Source organism: Zingiber officinale, chromosome 4A, assembly GCF_018446385.1.
Source record: "Zingiber officinale cultivar Zhangliang chromosome 4A, Zo_v1.1, whole genome shotgun sequence".
NCBI classification, from domain to species: domain Eukaryota; kingdom Viridiplantae; phylum Streptophyta; class Magnoliopsida; order Zingiberales; family Zingiberaceae; genus Zingiber; species Zingiber officinale.
In genome coordinates, this window is record NC_055992.1 from 130,932,859 (window position 1) to 130,957,343 (window position 24,485).

A 24,485-nucleotide genomic window follows, 5' to 3' on the forward strand; every position below is an offset into this window, starting at 1 on the left:
TGGCTATAATTATTTCGTGGTCATCAGGGATCCCATACGTCCGAACAAGACGCCGAGCGCCCTCTTCATCAAACCGACTCTCCATGGTCATATACCAAGGGCCATGAACACCAACAGCGGGCTCAGAGGAGCTTGCCATCTCGGAGAAGCAATAAGAGGGCAAGAAAACAGAGGAACGGGAACGAAAGAGGCAAAACGACTTGGGAGGACCTTGTAAACGAAGGGAGAAGACTCACTGAGAAGGAAACGGGCGGAAAAGATCACCGGTGGGTTGGTAGCCGCCGAAAAACAGGAACTGGATCGTCGGGAGGTCAGCGGAAGAAGAGGCGGAAGGAGGACAGCACGAGCAAGCATGCGGCGAAGGAAGTAGACGGAGGCTTTATACTGCCGAGGTTGGTTGGCCTCCGCCGTCGGATGCAGGTCACGAAAGACGAGGCCCTCATCCGACCGTCTATTTCAAAGCAATCGCGTCCCATCGTACTAAGCGTCGCCGCCACGTGAGAAGAGCCACGTGGCGCCTTGCCACTAGGCGCAATTAATGCGCGTCATACCGCGCATGCTGCGACTTAATGGGAAGGATTTGCGCGATTTTCGAGAAGATTTAAGCAAGCAAACGTCCACGTTGAACAACAAGGCATCCGAAACGAAGAGCCGAGCGGCCGAAAGGGCCGAGCGGCTAAAGGAAGATTATGGAAGCGGCGGCCCGCTCGGACACATAGTCCGGTCGGTCGGACTCACTGCCTCCTTCGACTAGACTTGAAGGGAAGGCAAGTGATCCGGCAGTAAGAATGGGGGACCCACTTCCTGAAGGGTCTTAGCTTGAGAACCGATGAAGGGCTGACTAAGCGGTTAATGGCCGAGCCGATCAGCCGGGTTGGTCCGAGCGGAGTTAGAGATAACCCATCCATGGGGTTGGGTGTCCGACGCCAAGGCAGGAGGATCGAAGGGCCGACCGGGAGCCCGAACGACAGGGGCCAAAGAGCCGAGCGGGCAACCCGCCCGGGCAAAATAAGGGCGAGGGGACAAAAAGGTGGCCGAGCGGCCTATGCGCTCGGCTCGGGATATGGGATATCGGTAGAAGCATGTCTGATGATTAGGCCGTACACAAGATCGCACGATGGAGGATCTTGCCGTCACATCATGGAAAGGTTGATACAGTAGCAGTATGACCTCAGGGACGCTTTTTCTGACGGATCCATATCTGGGCATGGCCCTTCTGACAGACCCATGCCTGGGCATGGTCAAATGCAGGTGATTGCTTTGATTGGCGCGCCCAGGCTTCTTCGAGGGGTCTATATAAGGCCCCAATTTCTTCACCGGAGGTATGCACGTCTTCATCTTGAGGCCACCTTTTTGTCATTCCTCGCCTGACTTGAGCGTCGGAGGACCGTCGCCGGGACACCCCTCCCGGCTCGGTTTTGTTGCAGGTTCGCCGGAGCACTCGAGGATCCAGCAGAGAGCGCCACGTGCCCAGTGTCCACTGACTCTTGGTTCGGACAGGATCACCAACTTAATAAAAAGATTAAGGTGGTTCGAAGTGATCGAGGCGGTGAATATGCATCACCGTTCGCTAAGTTGTGTGTTAAACATGGGATCAGACACGAAACCATAGCTCGTTATATACCTCAATAAAATGGTGTTGCTAAGCAGAAGAATCACACTCTAATGGAGATGATAAACGCACTTCTATTAAACTCTGGACTGCCAAAATTCATGTGGGGGGGGGGGGGGGGGGGGGCTATGTTAATAACTAATTACCTTTTAAACAAGATGTCTCGTAAGAAAATAGATAGGAGCTCTTATAAGTTATGCAATAGAAGACAACCACCCTACAAATATTTATGAATTTAGGGGTGTCTTACTAAAATTTTGGTGTCTAATCCGAAATTGATTAAGATAAGACCAAAGTCTATTAATTGCATATTTATTGGATATGCATATAACAACAGTGAGTATCAGTTTTTTGTGTATGAGTCACAAATACCGGATATACACAATAACTTGATAATAGAATCGAGAAATGTCTCTTTCTTCAAGCATGTGTTTCCGTATACGGCCCGAGAGGAAGCTAGCTTCTTAAAATGGGCATATGAAACACAAGATAGAGATGATGATGAGGACCCAGACGAGGTTGAGCTTAGATGGAGTAAAAGAGCTCGAGTGAAAAAATCCTATGGAATGAATTTTATCAGTTTCATGTTAGAAAGTGAACTCCGCATTTACTCAGAAGCAGTAAGTTCTTTTGATGGACCTCACTGGAGAGAGACAATTGCATCTGAGATAGAATCTATTTTGTAAAACCACACTTGGTAGCTTGTGAATCTTCCTTCGAAAAATAAACCACTAGGTTGCAAGTAGATATTTAAGGAGAAAATGAAATTAGATGACACAATTAATAAGTATAAGGTCAAATGGGTAATCAAAGTATACCGATAATGAGAAGTCCTTGATTACTTTGATACGTATTCTCCTATTTCAAGAATAACTTTCATTAGAGTATTGTTGGCTATAGTTGCTTTATGGAATCTCGAAATATATCAGATAGATGTAAAAAATAATATTTCTAAATGAGGATTTAGAAGAGGAAATATACATGGAGCAACCTAAAGGGTTTTCTGTGATAGGATAGAAAAAACAAGGTTTGTAGATTGGTGAAGTTATTATATGACTTGAAACAAGCATCAAAGCAATAACATGAGAAATTTGATAATGCCATGGAGGAATGTGGATTCAAAATTAATGAATATAATAAATATGTCTATATGAAAACCATAGAGAATGACTACATCATCTTGTGCTTATATGTAGATGATATACTTGTTATATGGTGTAATGATAAGATAATCAAATCCACTAAAGATATGTTGAACTCAAGATTTGATATGAAAAACATAGGCCTAGTTGATGTGATCCTGGTGTTGGTTGCTACTCGGAAAACCTAGAGGTTCCACTGTACAAAAATTTTGTACAAAGGTCTGAACCTTTTCCTAGCTACCATGTGTTCTTTTAAATTAAATTTTGGATCGCCTGCGGAACTTAACACGTTTGATCCAAAACTTAATCTATTTGTTCTTTTAGGTTTTGACTTGGATCTCCTGCGGAACTTAACACGTTAGACCTAAATCACCTTAAGTTATTAATTCCATTAAATATTAATTTCCATAATTGGTTCCCAGTACTGACGTGGCGAGGCACATGGCCTTCTTGGATATGAGAGCAACCACCACCGACTAGACAAAACCTTTTATGGAAAGCTAATATTTAATTTCCTAAAATAACTTTAGGTTAACCGAAAAGAACAATCAAATCACAAGGAAAAATAAAACAAAAGAACACATCATCGAAAAACATATTCGAAATACTAGAATCGTTAGCCTCTTGTATTTGGTATTATTTCCATAAATAACTAGCATGATGCGGAAAGGAAAAATTACTAGTTATACCTTCTAGAAAGACCTCTTGATCTTCTACCGTATTCCTCTTCTAACCTTGGACGTTGTGTGGGCAATGTTCTTCCGAGATGAGAAACCACCAATCACCTTCTTCTTCCTTGCAAGTTTCGGCCATCAAAACATCTTCTAGGATGAAGAGGTTCGGCCACCACCACCATGCTCTAAGGGATGCTAGAAACGAGGCTTGCTTTCTCTCCTTCTTCTCCTTCCTTGATCCGACCACTAACAAAAGCTCCACCAAGAGATAAGTTTCGGCCAACAAGAGGAGAGGAGAGAAATAGGGCCGGCCACACCACCAAGGAAAAGAGGGAGAAAAATAGAATAGAGTCGTTAGCCTTGAAGCCTCCTCTACCCCCTCTTTTATAATCCTTGATCCTGGCAAATAAGGAAAATTTAATAAAAATTTCCTTAATTCTTTTCCATTGAAAAGGAAAAATTATTTAATTAAAATAATTTTCTTTCTCAATTTTATTTGGCCGGCCACATAAAAGCTACAAACAAGGAGAGTTTTAATTAATTAAAACTTCCTAATTTGTCTCCAGAAATTTATAAAATTTCTCCAATAATTTAATCCCTTCATGATTGGTTTATAAAAAGGAAATTTAATAAATTAAAATCTTTCTTTTAAACATGTGGATAAAAAGAAAGTTATCTCTAAAAATTAAAATCTCTTTTAATCTACAAATAAGGAAAGATATCAAACCTTTTCTCAATCTTTTGTAGAAACTAATAAAAGAGAATTATTAATTTTAAACTTTCTTTTAAATCATGAACATGGTTAAAAGGAAAGTTTTCTTAAAATTTAAAATCCTCCTTTAATCAACCAATAAGGAAAGATTTCAAATTTTAAACTCTCTTTTAACCATGTAGATGATTTACAAATAAGGAAAGTTTTACCAAAATTAAAACCATCCTTTTAAACTACAAATAAGGAAAGAGAATAATCTCTTCCCTTAATCTTTTGTAGAAAGCTATAAAAGAAAATTTTAATTTTTAAACTCTCTTTTAAAATCATGATATCCACATAAGAAATAATTTTAATAAAAATCATTTTTAATATTCTAGTGGTCGGCCACCTAAGCTTGGGACCCAAGCTTTGGCCGACCACCATCTGGCTCATCCACTTGGTCTTGGCGGCCCTAGCTTGGGTTCCAAGCTAGCTTGGCCGACCCCATTGGATGGGTAAGAAGGTGGGTATGCGGTGGGTATAAATCTCTATATACTAGAGGCTACGATAGGGACCGAGAGGAGGAATTGGTTTTGGTCTCCCGATGAAATTAAGCATCCCGTGTTCGCCCCGAACACATAACTTAATTTCATCAATAATAATTCATTCCACTAAAGAACTATTATTGAACTACCGCACCAATCCCAAATTACATTTTGGGCTCCTTCTTATTATGAGTGTGTTAGTCTCCCTGTGTTTAAGATAACAAATGTCCACTAATTAAGTAAGTTACTAACAACTCACTTAATTAATATCTAGCTCCAAGAGTAGTACCACTCAACTTCATCGTCATGTCGGACTAAGTCCACCTGCAGGGTTTAACATGACAATCCTTATGAGCTCCTCTTGGGGACATTCTCAACCTAGATTACTAGGACACAGTTTCCTTCTATAATCAACAACACACACTATAAGTGATATCATTTCCCAACTTATCGGGCTTATTGATTCATCGAACTAAATCTCATCCATTGATAAATTAAAGAAATAAATATCAAATATATGTGCTTGTTATTATATTAGGATTAAGAGCACACACTTCCATAATAACTGAGGTCTTTGTCCCTTTATAAAGTCAGTATAAAAGAAACGACCTCTAATGGTCCTACTCAATACACTCTTAGTGTACTAGTGTAATTATATAGTTAAGATAAACTAACACCTAATTACACTACGACCTTCCAATGGTTTGTTCCTTTCCATCATGGTCGTGAGCTACTGTTTATAATTTATAAGGTACTGATAACATGATCTTCTATGTGTGACACCACACACCATGTTATCTACAATATAAATTAATTGAACAACTACATTTATCACAAATGTAGACATTTGACCAATGTGATTCTTATTTCTAGATAAATGTTTATACCAAAAGCTAGGCTTTTAGTATACACTCTAACACCTGGGAATAAAAAATTCTAAGAACAACGGAAGAACTTGTTCTTAGTCAGTCTCATTACGTGGACAAGATTCTTAAGGAATTCACCAAGGATGATACTGCATTGACACTAATGCCGATATATACGAGTCAACATCTATCGAAAAATTGAGGTGAAAGTATCTCTCAGATATAGTACTCTCGAGTGATTGGAAGTTTGATGTACTTGATAAGTTGTGCACGACCAGATTGGCTTATGCAATAAGTAAACTGAGTAGATATACGAGTAATCCTAGTGTTGAGGACTGGAAAGGGATAACGAGAATATTGAGGTACTTGAGGTATACTTGTGAATATTGTAGACGCAGCGGGGACCGGCAAGAGGGGGTGAATTGTCTGTAAATAAAAATAACCCTACTCAAAGCTTTTCAACTCTAAATAAAGCAACACTAAATAGAAAGAGAACTAAAGACAGACTTTTAACCTGGTTACAACCAAGAGGGTTGTTAACCAGGGCGATGGAAAGTGCAGTAAGAAACTCCTTCTTTAAAGGCGGAGAAGCCTTTTACACTTTGACAGCACAGTAGTTGCTAAGAGAATGAGATTACAAGAGTTGAGTTTCGCTCGTGTTCGTTGTTCTCTAAAGCTGCCCGAGACCCTCTTTATATAGGGGTTCTCGAGCTTATCAGATCACCTGATCCTTCGGGATCAGGTTTGACTCGAGAGGGATCGGTCGACCGATCCCCAAGTTCGGTCGACCAAACTTGCTGTACATGCCCGGCTTTCCGTCCAGGTGTAGTCTCTGTTGATCGAGCTCAGGTTCAGTCGACCGATCCTTGTGTTCGGTCGATCGATCGGCCAACGGTCTTCCTGTGCGCTGGCCCGATGAAAACGCTCGACTTAGTCTCTGGATAAACTTAGGTTTGGTCGACCGATCATGAGGTTCGGTCGACCGATCACTTCACAGCTGGCAGATGTGTTGCTGACGCGTCACCAACGGCTGACTTTGGTTAATGAAGGGTTCGGTAGACCGATCAATAGGTTCGATTGACCGAACCGTTGACAAGTCAACTCCAGTTGACTTGCTCCGGTTCGGCTCCTTGAGTGATTGCGGCCATCCGGAATAGGGCTCACCCGAACCCAGTTCCCGGCCTTCTCCTCGAGCAGTCTTCCGTCCGACTTCTTATCCCTCAAACGTCGCGCACATTCTTCTCGCTCCATCGGAGTACTCTTCCGCAGCTCTCTCGTCCTTCAGACGCATCGAGCCCATCGGCTCCCTTCCCTTGCCGTCCTTCTTGCTAGCTGTGTCTTCCGCTCGACTTCCTGCGCTCCTAAGTTCCTACACACTCAGACATAGGGTTCAGACAAAACGCAGGACCTAACTAACTTGGTTGATCACATCAAAACTACCACGGGATCCAACAAATATGAATTGCACTATATGAGATATCCTGTTGTGATCGAAGGATACAACGATACGAGTTGGGTATATGGCATAAAAAGGCTCTAAGTCTGCAAATAGATATGTATTCACTCTTAGAGGTACAACAATTTCTTGGAAATCTTCTAAGTAAACCATAATAACTAATCCACGATGAAATATGATTTTGTAGCTCTTAGCAAATGTGGTAAAGAGACTGAATGACTATGACAATTCTTATAAAATATTTCGAGATGACTGAAACTTGTGTCGACAATTTACATACATTGTGATAGTTAATCAGCAATTGGTCAGACACAGAATTATCTGTATAATAGTAAATCTAGACATATACGTCGTACACATAATACCATCAGATAACTACTCTTAACGGGAGTTATCACTATTGACTATGTGAAGTTAAAGGATAACCTAGCAGATCTGTTAACCAAAGGGTTAAACAGAGAGTTAGTTGCAAGTTCATCACGGGGGATGAACTTAATGCTGATGAGAAATGTTGGTGCAAAGGAAATCTAACCTATGCAAACCGGAGATCCCAAAAACTAGGTTTAAAGGGACAACCTAATTGCACCGACAAAGTTACTCACTATGAGGAAACGACCCAATAGATCAGTGAAGGATAGAGGTCAAGCATATGACTTTTAATTATCTAGTAAAGTAATATGAAATACTTTTAAGAGATCACTTATGTGAAAAAGAAATGGGGCCGCTTCGAAGAGAATTGACGCATAATTTTAGAGCTTCTCACAGAAATAGGCGTGCTTAGGGAGAGTTTAAGATTTATGATTTAGGGTTCAGGGTTGTACTATTTATATAATTGCTTTTACAACTATTTTAAAGTAATTTTGATGGAGTTCAAATAATTTTTATTGAGTTGGTAAATAATATTTTAAACCCTAACTCATAAATCCTAAACTCACACTAAACACGTTAAACAACTACTAAATAATTTCTATAAGTTGTAACAATTGTTGTTAACTTCTACATGACAATAATTTTAAATCATAAATTCATCCTCAATACATTATAATAGTTATTAGATAATTAACATACATGGTAAAAGCTATCCGGTAGCTTTCACAATAATGGTTAATTGAGGGGTATTTATTTTTGAGATAAATGCTCTGTTTATGATTTATAAAATTTAGGACAATTTTTTATCTTTGTCTAAAAATAATTATAAATCGGTCGTTGGATTAAATGGTTATAAAAATATCTTTTTTCTATTAAATTATTTATTAAAAAATAATATATTTTAATACCACTCTTTAACCATAATTGTCATTCCTATGTAATTATTAAGTTGTTATTCCATTCTGATGAATTAATGCGCGAAGTTCTGGTGGAAGGATAGAGTCATCAATAGGTGACAACCCCTCAAACACTAGCCATTAGATCGTCCTAAAAGGACTGATAGAGCCACCAATAGAGATGCTATGGATAGTGTCGAATGCTATATGCAATTGAAGAAACATGGAGGGATGCGATTTCTTGACTTAATTTCTTTCAACAAAGCATTGTTGACCAAACAAATTGAAGGATAATATCATCTCCATAGTTGTTGGTGGCTCGGGTTTTGAAGGGGCAGCACTTTAAATATTTAGATATTATTGCGACAGATATTGAGTTACATCCCTCGTATGTTTGGAGATCTTTACTTTGAGGTCAGGGTGTTTATTTAGAGAGGCTTGTGTTTGTTGGCATGTGAGGAATGGACAGAATATTTTGGCTAAGTCAGATCCGTGGATTCCAAGCCTTCTCGCTTTTAAAAGTATGTTTAATTCATTGATATATCCCTCGATCAGAGTATCACGTTTTATCAATGACAGAGATACATGGGATGAGGATGCACACTATAATAAAAGTGACTTTACGCGTTACATCATCAATGGCATATAGTTAAACGCGCCGTTAATAATAATTTTTACTACGCGTCTAATTATGCATGTTGCGAATAGTATCATATTTATACAAATGAAGACGTACAGAAAAAATGTAAAATACCGAAAATAGGCAAATAATGATAAGGGATTTTTCCGGAATTTTTGGAAAATTTTCGGGAATTTTTCGGAGTTCGTATGGACGATTTTACGGGGATAAAATAGGGCCCCGGGAAAAGCCTGTTTGGGCTACCCATTTAAGTGAGGAAATGTTTATTTATAAATACATTTTTTCTTTTCTTTTTCTTATTTCTTTCTCCCCCCGCCGAACCCCTGCGCCGACGCCCAGTTGTCTTCTCCCGATCTTCTGCCCTAACCGCCACGAGAGCACCGCCGGCTCCTCCTCTCGGCCAATCCATCCTCGCCGGCCGACGAGAGCCAAGGAAAAGCCCTGTCGCCGGCCACACACCGAACCACCGAGCCCTAGATCTTTCTCTTTCGGCGCCGACACCCCGATACCTCTTCTCTTCTCGCGCTGCCGCCACCTGAGGTCGAACAGAGCAGCACCAGCGCCCTACTGCGGACACATCGCCGAGTTTCTTCTCCTCCTCTGAGCGCCGGCAGCCGAGCACCTTCCCTTTGCCTAGTGTTCGTGCCCTAGCCGCCCAATGCCGGCTGCCATCTTTCTGCCCTAGCTTCCGTCCCCGACACCGACGCCGGCATCTGGCGCAAGGGTTGTGGTCACCGGAGAAGGATCGACACAAGGGGGGGCTAGGGCTAGTGTTACTCCTCACGCATGGACCCGAGCGACACCTCTTTCCACCCGAGAGCAGTGCCTTCTTCCTCTATTCTGTCGCGAGATGCCAGGCCACTGTTGATTTCTGGCACAGCCAAAGTGTAGCCGACAGACGCCATTTTTCCGGCCACAAGAAGATTTGTATGGAAGCTTCCGGCTGTGTAGAAGCTTGCTGCCATCGCCAATCTAGGGTTTCCGATGACAAGTTTTAGGTGGATTTTCTGTGAAGTTCCAACTAGAGCTTCAAAGGGTAAGAGCAGTGGAGTATTCTGCTACCGACTATCATTGGAGGTAACCACTCATTGCTAATAAATGTTTTTGGTGTAAAGCTATGTGTGGAGTTTTGGTTGTATTTCTATGAATATTTGGAGATATGCATTTGTATCGGATTATGTTGGAGATGTGTAATCTGCAGTTGCTTGGTTAGATGTGGATTTAGGTAAGTTATGATGGATTCATGTTTAACTTAACCTAATATAATTATGGAAGGCTTAATCTATTGTAGTTGTGATGAATTAAGTACAGTTGAGTTATGTTGGATTAGATTTAATCCTTGGATTTATTAGAGATGATCATATTACTAATCGTAAGTTAATCAGCGAAAGAAAATGATTGTGTTGATTGAGAATTATTGATTAAGGAGATTAATTAGGATTAATTAATGATGGATTGATTAGGGTTTTCCTAATTAAATTGGGTTGGATTTAGCTAGTTGTTGTTTATAAAATTAGCTAAATTGTATATCACGTTATCTGCAGGACTTTGATTCGAGACGGTGTCTCGACGAGGGATCTATTTCGGATTGGACCTTTCTATTGGAGGCGGGTACCTTGACTTATCTTTTTGATATGTCTTGTTGATATGTCTAGTAGATCATAGCTTTTAGTAATAATTATGTTCGTCATTGTTTCGGTATGTCACTTTTGGATACCTGTAACATGCATGTTTGCTCACCTGATATGCATTTTATGCTAGTACCCACATGATTATATATATATATATATGCTCAGAGAAGTAGTGATATACCATGCTTGTTATGTTCAGGACCTAGGTTTTTGATATCCTATCTGACCTATGTACTTTAGATCTTCGTATTTGACCATCGATATTATGATACTCATTTTATGTATATGGATATGGTTATGTTGATCAGTTTATTGCTATGCTTAGTGTCATGCATCATGATTGCATGCTGCGCGATTGTCGGCTCCACTATGGTTGAGCACATCGCCAGTTACATGTACTGCACACACCACCACTCATGTGTTAGTGGTATATCAGACAGGTGTGTGGCGGTTCTGCTGTTTGGCTCCGTTGGTCTGAGGACTCAGCGTGGTAGCCGGCAGACAGTTCCGCTCTGTTTGGCTCTGCTGGCATTTAGTGTAGCAGTGTAGTAGTCGGCAGACGGTGGACTCTGTTTGGCTCCGTTGGTCAGGTGACTCAGCGTGGTAGCCGGCAGAGATACCTCCCCGTCATCGTGTACCGGGAGATGAGAGCATTGAGCTCCCCCATTTATGATTTGGGGTCACAGGACAGGAGTACTCCGACAGCATCCCGTCCACTCAGTCACTCATCAGGTATGGTGATGCTAGAGTGCACGGTTGTCACAGCCCTACCCACTCGGTCTCACCATTGTGTGTGAGATGACTGACTGGCGTCAGGGGTGACCAGGACGCATCATTGGCATCATACACATTTATGCATTTACTGCTTGTGTTTGCTGCACTTATATGCTGCATTTGGATGGATGCATATGTTTGACATGCATACAGGATTTATGACACTTCCGATCTGACGACTTGATTATTCTGATAGGTGGCCCTGGTGAGTACAGTACTCTTTAGCCTTTTCTATTATGCATTACCTTCTTTTGTTCAGGAGACTGTACTCCATAGTTATTACTATTTGATATAGTTTACTATACATGTCAACTAGGTATCTGCTGAGTTGTTGAACTCACCCCCGTGGACTCTATATTTTTCAGGTACCAGGTTGTTATGACGTCGCTTGGAGTATCCTATCTGCTGGTCCCCACGTCACATCAGAAGATTTATCGGTTTCACGTATGTTTTGTTTGTTTATGTATCAGTTTGTTTAGCTCTGTACTTCGGATTTATTTTTGGAGTGTTGATGTTGATATGTGGTATTTTGTATTTGTTATTGGTTGTGTAAGCCTAGCTGGCTAGCAGTCTTTGTGTTTTGGTTTTGTTCCAGCCGAGTGGGCTGATGATATATATATATATATAACTGCGTGGTTGTATGTATATATTCCAGCCGCCTGTGGCTGATGTATATTGTGTATGTAGAAAGTTTCAGATTGTCACCCGTACAGGGGAGGTGCTGCCGAAATTTCTTCGGACAGGGACTCCTCTGGGGCGTGACAAAAAAATACACTGTTAATAAACATTTATATGACGTGTAAAGTGCACTGTTAAAACTTAATATTAACAACGTGCGGAGTGCACTGTTAATAATTATTATACCGAATTAAAATTACTTTTAACGACGCATTATTGGTATCTCGCTGCGGATACACTACTGTAAAATCCTATTTTTTTAAGTAGCCACATGTGCATCTTTTGCCTTCGTAAAAAAAATCCCTGCCGCCTTTCCTCTCTTTGCCTTTGCCAAAAAAAATCCCCGCCCCTTTGCCCCTCTGTCTTCGTGGAACACCGCTGTCGTCGTCCACTCCCCCCCCATTCGAGCCCTATCCCTTCAAGCACCATTAGCGATAGAGGCTCCATCCCCTCCCTCTCTTATAGCCCTCTCAGCAGAGGTGCCCCCCTCTCCGAGCACCATCTCCCTCCCTCCCTCTCTTCAAGCACCATCAACGACAGAGGTGCCATCCCCTCCCCCTTCGAGCACCATCAACGACAGAGGTGCCATCCCCTCCCCCTTCGAGCACCATCAACATTAGAGGTACCTCCACCCTCTTTGAGCCCTATTAATAGCCCCTCTTCGAGGCCCATCAGCAAAGGTGCACATCAGCAGCAGAGGCCCTCCCTTTGAGCCCTATCTCAGTAGAGGTGCCCCAGCGCCATCTACGAAGGGGACGGAACGAGGCGTGGCAATTTTTTTGGCCCGATAATAGTCAAATGACATCTTGGTTTCGATTTCCCTTCTTTGAATCAAGCCACCATGGCGGCAAAGGGTAGCTCGTTGACGGGAACAGTAAGTGATCCTTGTGTTTGCCTTCTTATCTTTGGATCCATTGTGCTAGTACTCAGTTGATCCTTATGATTGGTGTATTTCTGATCCTTAGCTCAAGGTGGATGAGGAAGAGTTATTTAGTGTCGAATCCTGCTGGGTTGAGGCTCGAATGACCTGCGACCACCTATCTGTTGGAACCCCAAGGTGTTTTGATGTGATCAAACAAGCTAAGTTAGGTCCTGCGTTTGTTTAACCCTTGTGTCTAAGTGTGCAGGAGCTTAGGAACATAGAAAGTCGAGCGGAAGACGCGGCTAGCGAGAAGGACGGCACGGGAGAGAGCCGACGGGCTCGGTGCGTCTGAGGGACGAGGTGACCGCAGAAGAGTACACCGGTGGACGAGAAGAACGTGCGCGGCGTTCGAGGGACGAGAAACCGGGAAGGAAGGCTGCTCGAGGAGAAGGCTGAATCATGGGTTCGGGTGAGCCCTATTCCGGATGGCCGAGATCACCCAAGCTAGTGGAGCCGGAACAGAAGATCCGGACCGAGACGAGCTGAACCGAAGTGGAACGACTGGACGGAAAAAGTCAACCAGAGTTGACTTTTGGGGTCCGGGGCGCCCGGAACCATCCGGGGCGCCCGGACCCCTCCGGGGCGCCCGGACCCCTCCGGGGCGCCCGGAACGAGGTTTTTGATCAGATCGAATCAAACTCGATCTGAACGTTGGGGGATAAAGTTTTATTCCCCAGGGCACCCGGAACCCCTTCGGGGCGCCCCGACCAGTGCTATAAATATAGCACTGGTTTGCACAGATCAGAACAACTACTTGTAATCCAGTGCTTTCATTTGTGTTATTTCTTTCTGTGCTTTTAACGCTGTAAGAGGCTACTCCGCCCAGAGGAGAATCAATTAGTACGCCTTCTTTGCCTTGGATTAGCAATCCTCTGATTGTAAACCAAGTAATTCCTCTGTGTCTACTTTCTGTCTTAATTAGTCTCTGCCGTTTTAATTACAAGTTCTTTTAAGTTAGTTGAATATCCGAGAAATGTTCGAGTTTTATTTTATAGGGCAATTCACCCCTCCCCTCTTGCCGGCCTCCAAAGGGACCAACAAGTGGTATCAGAGCAAGGCGCGCTTCAGGAGGACTAACCGCCGATCGAAGCAACAAGATGGCCGGACCAAGCATCGTCCCACCAAAATTCGAGGGGAACTTCGCAGACTGGAAGCGTCGTATGGAGGTATTCCTAAAAACAGATTTTGAAATTCGGTTTATTATGAAATATGGTTTTGTAGCTCCAATAGATAAAGATGGAAAAGAAAAAGAAGAGAGTGATTGGACAAAGAAGGAGCAGAATGAGTCGGTAGCAAACAGCCGTACGGAACATCACCTGCTGAGCGTGTTACCGCCTCAAGAGGTCAATCGCATCGGAAATTATTTATCTGCTAAAGAACTTTGGGAGAAGTTCTTGGAACTCCACGAAGGCACGTCCGAAGCAAAGCTCGCTAGAAGGGACATTCTCTGCAACAAACTGATGAACATCCGTCTGGAGAAAGGTGAGAAAGTAGCCGGTCTACATGCAAAGGTAAAAGAACTAGTTACTGGTCTCGAAAACCTTGGTGAAACGGTAACAAACCGGGACACTATACGCTACGCGCTCAACGTGTTTCCAAGAACTCCGGAGTGGATATCAATCGTCGATGCTTACTACATTTCAAAAGACCTGGAGGTAAGTACTCTAGAAGAGTTGTTTTCTACCCTTGAATTACACGAAGCTAGATGTGCAAAAATATCAAAGGACACAACCCAAACTATGGCACTGAACGCAGCCAATAAGGATGAACCCGAGTCAGACTCCGAAGACGATCAAGAAGCGTACATGGTAAGAAACTTTAAAAAGTTTTTTAGATCTAATAAATTTAAAATGCAGAATAAAAAGAATCAAGGTAGAAGAAAGGTACGGTGCTACCAGTGTCAGAAGGAGGGACACCTAAGGGAAGACTGCCCAGAACTCAAGAAGGTCAAAATGAAGACACCCAAGAAACACAACCTAAAAGCAACTTGGGATGACACTTCTTCATCTGAATCAGAAGCTCAAGAATATGCGGGGATTGCACTGATGGCAAGCCACGAAGGACAAAGCACATCAGAACCCAACATCGATGAAGGGGGAGCGACGTCAGATGGAAGTAGCGAAGCAGGGGGAGATTCAGGCTTCAAGTCTGATATGGTAAGTGAGGTATGCCTCTTACCCCCTGATGAACTTTACTTTGGTATCAAAGCTATGACTAAATCCATGTATAAATTAGAAAATAAAAATGCCAAATTAGAAAATGAAATTTTAGAAACAAAGAGAATTTTGGCAAAATCATGTCTTATAGAGGATTTTGAAAAATTGAAAATGAAAATGAAAAACTAAAAGAAGAAATAGAAAGATTGAAAATATCTAATGGTTCAAATATTTCTACTTTTAGAAATTATGGAGATTTAAATTGGTATTATAGATTTCATCAAAATTAAATTAGAAATATATCAAAAATCTATATACCTAGGAAATACTTGGTTAATCCTGTAGGTAGGAACCTCTATTGGGTTCCAAAAACCTATTTAATTTAAAATTAAAAATTAGACTTAGCATTTTCAGCAAGGAAATTAAACAACTAATTTCTTTATGAGGCTTTGTCTAAGGAAGTGGTTGTTGCTCCAATAACCAAGAAGGCCTAGTGCCTCGCCACGACCTGGAAGCCAAGTATCGAAATGAAAAGTTTAATTGACTAACTGAAAAAGCATTAATTTAAATTACTTGATGCTTTAAAAGAGTTATTTAATATGTGTTAGAAAATATTTTATTTTCTTAAATTTTTTTTATTATCTTAGAAATTTTTATGAAAATTGACTTAGAATTGTTTCTTATGAATATTAACTTAGAATTTTTTTCAATTAATTAGAAAATTTTTTTGGGGGATGCTGAGATAAGTTTCAAACGATTAGTAATTATTTTACACTTAAAGCTTTTGTTTGAATTTACCTTAGACTTATTTATAACCCCAATTTTTATGTGATCAAAGGGGGAGAAGTATGTTAAGTCTAGGGGAAGGTACTATAATTTTTCAATTAAAAAATATTTGGCCTAATTGAAATATAAATCGTTTTTATTGCATATGGTTACCCTAACTTAACTTGGGTTGCTCACATCAAAAAGGGGGAGATTGTTGGAACCCCAAGGTGTTTTGATGTGATCAAACAAGCTAAGTTAGGTCCTGCGTTTGTTTAACCCTTGTGTCTAAGTGTGCAGGAGCTTAGGAACACAGAAAGTCGAGCGGAAGACGCGGCTAGCGAGAAGGACGGCACGGGAGAGAGCCGACGGGCTCAGTGCGTCCGAGGGACGAGGTGACCGCGGAAGAGTTCACCGGTGGACGAGAAGAACGAGCGCAGCGTTCGAGGGACGAGAAACCGGGAAGGAAGGCTGCTCGAGGAGAAGGCCGGAACATGGGTTCGGGTGAGCCCTATTTCGGATGGCCGAGATCACCCAAGCTAGTGGAGCCGGAACAGAAGACCCGGACCGAGACGAGCTGAACCGAAGTGGAGCGACCGGACGGAAAAAGTCAACCAGAGTTGACTTTTGGGGTCCGGGTAGGGATGGCAATTTCACCCGAACCCGATGGAGGATCCGACATCCGACCCGAATGGAGGAGGGTATGGAGGGACTATCAATACCCGATACCTGACCCGAATACCCGATTAAATAATATATATACATATATTAAAGAAAATTTTCTTTTTCAAAAATCAATTTACTATTTTTTGTTGATATTAGTAGGCCTATATAGATGTTTAATCTATTTTTTATAATTATATATAAATTTTTTAATAGGATGTTAATTTTAATATGTTTTTTTGAATGATAATAGCTCGATAGAAAGAAGAAAAATTACACGTATAAAATATATGTGGTCCTTTAATGGGTATGGGTATACCCATTGGATATCCTATACCCGATGGGTATGAGTACGGAGGATATAGAATCCGACCCGAACCCGACCCATTGCCATCCCTAGGTCCGGGCGCCCGGAACCCTCCGGGGTGCCCGGAACGAGGTTTTTGACCAGATCGAGTCAAACTCGATCTGAACGTTGGGGGATAAAGTTTTATCCCCCCAGGGCGCCCGGAACCCCTTCGGGGCGCCCCGACCAGTGCTATAAATATAGCACTGGTTTGCACAGATCAGAACAACTACTTGTAATCCAGTGCTTTCATTTGTGTTATTTCTTTCTGTGCTTTCAACGCTGTAAGAGGCTACTCCGCCCAGAGGAGAATCAATTAGTGCGCCTTCTTTGCCTTGGATTAGTAATCCTCTGATTGCAAACCAAGTAATTCCTCTGTGTCTACTTTCTGTTTTAATTAGTCTCTGCTGTTTTAATTACAAGTTCTTTTAAGTTAGTTGAATATCCGAGAAAGGTTCAAGTTTTATTTTATAGGGTAATTCACCCCTCCCCTCTTGCCGGCCTCCAAAGGGACCAATACTATCATCGTTGTGCTACGACCTATCCTAAATTCCTCTTCCAGTTCCCCTTGCTCTAGGTTTGCCTCTTCATCAACTTATGAATATCTGAATATCTAATTCAAGCTTCTTTTTTTTTTTTTACAGCAAATTATCATGCTACGATTTCATGTATTTGGAGATCAAGATGAATCAAGGTAGGAGATAAATCCTAACCATTTTAGAGGTTTTGTAAGGCCCTTCCTCGATTCGAATGGTTCAGTATGTCTAAACTCCATCACCTGTTCGTAATAACGTCTCCGAAACATCATTTAGTTAACTGGTTGTGTTAAAGAAAATTTCAAGTGTCATCACCCTGCTGAAAACTAGTTGTGTTTGAGCTACAAAGATGTTTTCTGCAGTCGTTTTATCAATAAGCACACGGAGAACCATCACCAAGAAATTGGGCATTGCCTTGCTTTGAATTTCAGGTTAGATAAATTACCCTCTTAGTCCATGAGATGATTAACTTTGAGTGAGTGCCTGTTTAATGCTTTGTGATTAACAACATCGGGCAGCGATCTATCAGTTTGGTGCTTTAACAATGATGCATATATGGATGTTCAGATGATCATGCAACTATGACCTATTTATGAAGTTACCCATTTGCTAAAATTTGGTGAGTGATCTTCAACTATCACTCAAATTTTAAAGACAAAAATCAGAAACTTGCATCTTTGTTAGCAAGTTGATTTTCTTTCACTGTGTTATTATTCCCTAGTGTTTCCTTCAACTATTATGAAAGCTTTAATCCTTCTGGAACCACAAGTTAAGTTACATGAAGTTGTTATCATATCTGATCCTTTTTAGTTTGGTAGAAATCTATATGAACTTTATTAGATGGCAGTAAAATGCCACATTCTATATGTTAGCAGTTACTTTTTATTTATTTTCCTTGTGTTTTTGGTTTATGTATTTCATGCGCATCACCTTATGTAAACTTCAGCTATTTCTATGTTTCGAAATCAACATATATATTTTTATCTTACAATCAATGTTAAGAACGTAAGGTTACTTTACTCATTGTCCGTAGTTTGATGAATTGAATATATGCTAAAGGTTGAATCCAAAAATATGTATGCATAAAAGTTTTTCATGAAATCATCTAAATGAGGTTTAAGAAAGCCAACTGAATCACGTAGTTAGTTATTGGTTCATTCTTACATTATTGTCTATTTGACTTTGAATTCATTGGTTAGTTCCACTGCTAAATCTTTAATTAGTTATTTCTGTTCTTTTACTAGAATTTTCACTTCACCTTTTACATATTTAAAATTAATCTATGTAAGCCTAAGCTATGATCTGAATGCATATCAGCTAACAGAGGAATTGACAAAGTTGGACGAGAAGCTTAAGTTCTATGAATCACTATTGGAAAGCAAGGTAATCATTATATTTCCTTCATCTAGTTTTTATTGATATTTGTTTTGTGAATTAATTGTTGATGGGTGAGTAACTTTGCAGAATCTTGAAATTAAGAAGATAAATGATGAGAAGAAAGCATCCTTGGTTGCTCAATTTACAATAGAGGCAACACTTTGAAGAGTTTATGCGACTCAAAAAGATGATGACACACCTCCAATTGAAGCCATTCTTGCACCACTTGAGGTAGAGTTGAAGTTAGCATGACAAGAGGTATCTGGTTGAAATTTTATTCTAGCAAAATTATTATTCAGCTAATATTTCTTGGAGAAAACATCTCAATTTTGTGTTTCACATCTATTCCTGTCATTATCCAACTACCTTGAATCAAAGAACAACTTAATTTCTGTACGAGATATATGGATCTATTTTTTGTATTATACAACTTAGATATAAAGGAAACTTTTCAACTGCACAACATGATGTTCAAATTTGTCATATTGGGAGGTAGTTTACTATCCTAAACACAACTATTCTGAAGCTGTGTATATGCATTGCAGGTACCTTATGGTTATTCAGATACAGATCTATATATGCCTGTTATGATCTGATATCATTTGAACAGACAGTTCCATGTTATTCAAACTTCAGGCCTTAGTCTTTCCTGTTCAGGTTTAAAACTTGTTCCGTTGAAGATATTCCATCCTTTTTGGAAGGTTAAAATTTCTTCTATTTTTTGTGTAGATTGCAAAGCTACAAGATGACAACAAGGCTTTGGATCGACTTACTAAATCAAAGGAAGCAACACTATCTTATGTAATGCGTTTTTAGTGATGCAAAACCTTGGGCTTGCTCCTGAAGGCAAAGACTAACTTCTATTTAGGAAGACTAGATCAAGCATTTGAATTGCTGAAGAAGCTTGGACAAGAGAAAAGTATAGTGGACAAGTACTGTTAAATTTCATTAATTTTTTTTAGAATTTAACAGGATAATGATTTTCTCTTCAAATATGTTCTTACAAACTATGACTTTTATTAATAGCCAGTTTGTAATAGTAGAATTTAACAGGATTATGTAATAGCTAGTTTGTTATAGATTTCGTATCTTGTTTTGGATCTTCAGACTTTGTTTTGGTATAATGAAAAACTAGGACTTTTGTTAATTTTATGTGTATTTGATTTGCACTAAATTTGTTGTAAAATTTTAGTTTATTGTCTTTGTTAATGAAATTAATTTTTTTTTAATATAGATAAGACCATCAATAACATACATTTGCACGCTGAGGATTATTATCTGCAGCGTGCACTGCACGTCGCGAAAAATATTTTCTACGGCGTGCATTGCGCGCGGTGGATAATATTTTTTGCGACGTGCAGTGCGCACTACAGATAATCTAGTGCTTTCAACAGCTTTTAATTGTGCAGCGCGTAATGCACGTTGTGGAAAGCAAATTTACACGTTGCGAAAAGTTATTTTTGTTGTAGTGGCGGTTTGAACAAATTTTGCTCTCCAAGAGGCCAACTCAGTTTTTGAAATCTTTTTGCACCATAAGGGATGCGAGGATATAAGATTTTGAAAGGGTAGCCCCGAGGCTAATATATAGTTAAAACAATGATCCTGCCCGTGAACATTTATGAGTGAATTGGCTCTATTACCAACTTAATCGCTAATCAATACAATGATGATGATGATGTGGTTGGAAACATGGTTGGAGACAAACAAGAAAGAGAAGAGGGTTAGAATGACAGTCAAGGTTTCTTCGATGTTGTCACTCTGACGCTCAAGTTAGAGGATGAAGATGAGTATTAGGGTTTCGATATGCATAGGTGTGAGTATCCATACCTTGGATGTTGGAAAGGACTACATTTTATAGAGAGATAACAGAAATTTTTCTTCTGTTTAGATTCTCATGCTATCATTATTTAATTCCTTAAATAATGTAAGATTTATTCATATCGCTGCCTTTTTCCTAAAATAACTGAGATTAATAGAGTTTTTTCTTCTATTTCGATCATCGCACTGTCATCATTTAATTTCTTAAATAATGTGAGATTTATTTAGGTTGCTGCCTTTTTTTCATAATAATTTAAGATTTGTATGATGATTATCATATTCCTGAAATAGTCCTCTATCCTGCATCACTTAGGAGCCAGGAGGTCTTAGAGATCGGGAGGTTGTGGAGCCAGGAGGCCGGAAGGCTAAGAAGATGAGAAGTCTTAGTTGTCGGAAGGCTTGAGAAGCCGGGCAGGGAGGCTACAGAACTGAGATGGGAGGCTAAGGATTGGGGAGGCTTGAGGAGCCAGGAGGTCGTGAAGTTAGGCCATGAGGCTGCAGAACTAGGATGGGGGGCTAAGGAGTTGAGAGGCTTTAGAGGCAAGGAGGCTTGAGGCCTTAGAGGTTGAGAGATTTGAGGAGCCGGGAGGTTGAGGAGTCGGGCTGGGAGGCTATAGAACTGGGATGGAAAGGCTAAAGAGCCGAGCTAGGAGGCCCTAATAATCGGGTATCGATTTGACCTTCCATTGGAACCCTATTCGAACCACCTCAGCAGATCCACCAATCTTCTTTTATCCATGTGACGCCCTGTTGATCATTTTCTGGATCACAAGTCTTTCCTTTAAGTATAATCGAAGGAAGCAAGAATTTGACTAAGTGGACATTTGTCTAACCTGAATGATTCCAGTTGCCTTCACTGCTTAAGCCATGTGGCAAATCCCCTACATATTTTCAAAAAGATTACACATAAAATACCGACATGTCTTGGTCATCATGTTCTTAAATGCGATCACTTCTTTTAAACACATCGTCTGCATCATCCACCTTGAATTCTGAGCCTAGAATACACTAGTGAGCCTCTGAGATTGTATCAAATATGATGGGACTCACGGTAGAGAAGATAGGGCGTGTTTTAACAGGTAATGATTATTCTGAGTTTTTTATATGTCCTATGTGCTTGATCCTGCAGTGGAAAACTTGTTCCGCCCTCATAATCACATAAATCTAACGATCAATATTGAATGAATTAGGCTATATTAGGTCAGATAAGAACGTTTCTACACGCAATGTTGGTTCTCCCATCGCCATTTCTTTGTCTTCTTCGTCTACTTCATCTTCTCCATCTTCGAGTTTTCTTTTACCCAGTAAGTTGTTTTAGTTTATCTTCATGATTTTTCCTTTCACTAATCCTTTGATAGTATATTTCATGGACAGAAAATCTTCTTTTGCTCCCTGGTACAAATCCACTACTTCTAGTTTTACTAACGCTTCCTTAGATTGATTGAGGATGATTTATGTAGTTCTGACTAATCACTTGTTAAGGCTTCCGAATGCCAATGATCGATCGGACTGCCCTCGTCCATGCTTTATAACCTTTTTTTTTAAGCCACTTACTGAGCGGGCTATGCTTTCCCGTCCCTGCTTTCTTCATTGAAGTGTCGCTTTCCTGTCCTTGCTTTCTTCATTGAAGTGTCAAACTAAGCATGATTATATTTAAATCATTTATGTCTCAAGAAACTATGCAAATTATCTATCAAATTATCAAACTATACACATAGGATGTCATTCAGTGTTGGCGATACCCGATCAGTGTTGGCCGCAGCTGAGCAGTGTCGATCACGGTCCTGCTCTGCTGGCTGTGGCCCTACTTTGCAAGTCATGGTCAAGCATTGTTGGCCATGGCCGAGCATGTCGGTTGTAGCCGAGCAATGTCGTGCCCGATAGAGAAAGGTCGTGGCCTACAAAGCAGTGTCGCGGCTGGCAGAGTAGGGTTGTGACCTGCACTAGCTGAGTAGTGCTGGCCACGACCAGCTCTTGCCGAGCAGTGCTGGAGGAGGAGAAGAGGGAGAAGAGGAGTACCTGAATATCGGAGGAGGAAAAGCCGAAGGAGGGAGGAGGAGAAGTCGAAGGAGGAAGGAAAGATCGTCGAAGCAGTCGAATCGTCGGAGCAGGGAAGAAATACCCGATCATGCAGAGAGAAGAGATCTAGCGCACGAGACCTAATATCCTAACTTTTACAACATAAATTAAACTAATCCGTCGGTAATCCATCAAAATTGTTATTTTTCGTCAGCTAAATATAAGGACTAGCAATGGAAATCAATTAATTCATCTCTAGTAGCCACAGAAATTAAAATAATTCATGGCTAATAGCAACGAAAAATCAATAAATTCATCTCTATTAGCGACGAATAATTAAAAATATGTTGCTAACCGCGACGGATAAATATAGTCTATCGTAAAATGCAAGTGTAGGGTTTAATACTTCACACCGGTTAAATGTAAAGGGCTAGCGACAGATTAATATATATATATATATATATATATACACACACACACACACGTGTATGATGGAGTCGTCCATATTTAAAAATAATGTAGATCTGTTACATTAATGATCCCTTAGTGTCTGTCTCATGGATATAAGAAAAGGTAAATATAGGTACACAAACATTAGACGCAAGGTGGGGTAAATCTCAGGTAGTCAGTTTCTGAGAATTGACTTTTGACTATTACGCCAGAGATATTATGCGTCCACCGTTTGTGCTACACCTTGATGACGCGTCGTCCAGATTAAAAATATGCACGCCCATTGTGAATAAAAAAAATTAAATTATATTCTAGATCTACCGGAGATGTTACGAAAATCAAAGAGAAGTTTATTGAATTTAAAATTAAAAAATCAAAATTAAATCTTATCTATAGAGATGACTAAAATCTATAATCTCAACTTATCAGCATCGGTTGATTAGGTCGAGCTGCTAAGTTATTAGAGACATTATTGGAAAAAGCCTTGTGGTACTGACTGTAGTGAGGTTTGAGTGGCCCTAGAGCATCCGAGTCACCAAATGTCGAACTTGCATAGTCGCCAAGTACTAAGTTTGCTGAGTTATTGAGTCGCCTGACTACCAAGTCGGTAGAGTAGCTAAGTCATCGAGTTCGAGTGGGCCGCATGGTCGCTAAGGATAGCAATGCCTCGGGCTCGGAACAGATTCCATATCCTTCATTCTCATATCCATTAAATATATATATAACTTATTATTTAATCCGGTATTTAGGTCAGATATCAAATATTGATAGTCCATTTATACTCTCTTTTATTCGGGTCGGATATCGGATCTTCAATCGAGTTAGGAGGAAATTGTCATCTCTAGTTGTCGTTGAATGACTTGAACGAGACATGCGTACCTTGAGTGGGTGAGATGCCGAGTGGGTCTAACTCCTGAGTGAATCATCGAACACGAAGTTAGGAGGCCAAGGCCGAATGGGTCGCTAGGTCAAGGAAAAGGAGACATCGAGGTATGGGTTTAATACAATTCTTTAAACATATTCGTACCCCTCTTGATTCTTTAAGGTTATGATGGACGTATGTTTCCCATGATACAAAGGTAAATTGCGATCACCACTAAGCACGAGTGAGTTGTGACGAATTGAGCTTGTACCTGAATGCTATCATGGGTAGATTGACGAGCAAAATGCATGATAGATAGAAAGAAATAAGGGGATAAAGGTAGAAAAATTTCTTTGCTACTCCTGCTCAAGGACATGACCTCCTTATATAGGAGCTCATCCCCCACTACATTGAATGATCGAGTAATTACCATTCATTGTCTCAAGCCATTTGACCATTAATAGTTGATTATTTCAAAATCGGTGGTTACAAATTCTTTATTAATCACATGTTAATGCATCCATTACACTTGAGCAATAAGCAAAATAATATTTCGGGTGACAAAATGTTGGTTGATTCGTTTAGACAAATTTGACT

At 40.5% G+C, this 24,485-nt stretch overlaps 1 long non-coding RNA gene across 1 annotated transcript; it reads left to right on the top strand.

Annotated features, from left to right (window-relative positions):
- Window positions 1-17,669: 17,669 nt before the first annotated feature.
- LOC121973678 lies at window positions 17,670-19,644 on the top strand. The gene is made up of 6 exons (XR_006109701.1): window positions 17,670-17,793; window positions 17,881-17,981; window positions 18,680-18,745; window positions 18,827-18,997; window positions 19,285-19,396; window positions 19,469-19,644. It is a non-coding gene; the product is annotated as an uncharacterized LOC121973678 (long non-coding RNA).
- Window positions 19,645-24,485: the final 4,841 nt, after the last annotated feature.